This window comes from Limulus polyphemus, unplaced genomic scaffold (genome assembly GCF_000517525.1).
Source record: "Limulus polyphemus unplaced genomic scaffold, Limulus_polyphemus-2.1.2 Scaffold2695, whole genome shotgun sequence".
Taxonomy (NCBI): domain Eukaryota; kingdom Metazoa; phylum Arthropoda; class Merostomata; order Xiphosura; family Limulidae; genus Limulus; species Limulus polyphemus.
Window position 1 is genome coordinate 158,450 of NW_013668305.1, and position 1,798 is coordinate 160,247.

The following is a 1,798-nucleotide window of genomic DNA, read 5'->3' on the forward strand; positions in this document are numbered from 1 at the left end:
AACGTGGAAATATGAAGGCAGTTAATCATTCTAAAGTAATAAAGCAAAACATGGAAATATGAAGGCAGATAATCATTCTAAAGTAATAGAGCAAAACGTGGAAATATGAAGGCAGTTAATCATTCTAAAGTAATAAAGCAAAACATGGAAATATGAAGGCAGATAATCATTCTAAAGTAATAGAGCATAACATGGAAATATGAAGGCAGATAATCATTCTAAAGTAATAAAGCAAAACATGGAAATATGAAGGCAGATAATCATTCTAAAGTAATAGAGCATAACATGGAAATATGAAGGCAGATAATCATTCTAAAGTAATAGAGCAAAACATGGAAATATGAAGGCAGATAATCGTTCTAAAGTAATAGAGCAAAACGTGGAAATATGAAGGCAGATAATCATTCTAAAGTAATAAAGCAAAACATGGAAATATGAAGGCAGTTAATCAGAAGTCCGTAAACTTACAAGTAAAATTGAAATAAATAAATAAATATCGCAACGTTTGCAGACCCACACATATGCTTATTCAACGTTTTGAGGCCATATTTTTTGGGCCATTAACAACGTTTTTTTATGCACAACAAACTTATATGTGGGCCTAAAACATCTATATGATGCTTTTTTTTTTACTATTAGGATGATATAACAATATATAACTTTCAGGTATTTATCTGATTTCACTGCTCTATCATGCTTTATTTTGTAGTCAACAATTAATTTGGAAACAAATTAATATTTTATTTTGAATTAAGGGGGTGTGAGTTAAGCCTATTATTCGAGATAATTTTGAGAAGTGCTTTACACCTTGGAGAAAATCAGCGTTTAATATTTATTATTTTATTTATTGAAAAATCACTTTTATGGCCCTCATGCTAAAATTATGTTCTTATATATATATTTCTTATGTAGCCGTGGTGTGCCGTAATTATAATAAAAAAATGACACTATTTGACTCATTCTCTGTTTACAGAGACAAGGTTAAAATTTCCACTCGTTCTTTGTTCCTGGTGATACAAGTTGTTTGTTGTTAAGCACAAGCTCTCTGTGCTGTACCCACTGCGAGTATCGAAGCTCGATTTTAAGCGTTATAAGACCTCAGACTTACCGCTGAGTCATTGATGTGTGGTGGGGAGGACATAATCGACAAGCAAAGGGAAACCTGGGGACAGAGTAAATTCAATGTGCTACCCTTCTGTCTAGTAATCTCACCCATGGGGATCAGCGGTAAATCTACATACTTACAACACAAAAAACCAGGGTTCGATTACAGACGGTGGACAGAACGCAGATAGCCCATTGTTTAGCTTGGCATTAAAAAACAACAACATATCCAGAAATTGTTTTGACTTATAAATGTATAGAGTAAATACAAATGAAACTTATTAATTTTCCATCAAATATAGTGTTTCTTAACTCCTTCGAGTTTATGTTTTGTTTCCTACGTATATAAGTGTTTTATAAATATGAGCTAAAGAAGTAATGACTGTTGAAAATATGCATGTGCCCGTGAATCAACCAAGCATCTGTCGAAATATTCTAATAAATAATATTTTCAAGGGATAGCGACATATGATGTGTAGGAAATTTATGAATGCTAACCCTTAGCTTTAAGTGACACTAACCTTTATCTTTAAGTGACACTAACCTTTATCTTTAAGTGACACTAACCCTTAGCTTTAAGTGACACTAACCTTTATCTTTAAGTGACACTAACTTTTATCTTTAAGTGACACTAACCTTTATCTTTAAGAGACACTAACTTGATTCTTTAAGTGACACTAACTTTTATCTTTAA

The 1,798-nt window shown here is 32.0% G+C and overlaps 1 protein-coding gene across 1 annotated transcript in view; it reads right to left on the minus strand.

The window, feature by feature from the left end:
- Positions 1-1,798, minus strand: part of LOC111087819 (helicostatins-like) — a 17,791-nt gene that overhangs the window by 1,664 nt on the left and 14,329 nt on the right. The gene's annotated exons all lie outside the window — the stretch shown is intronic.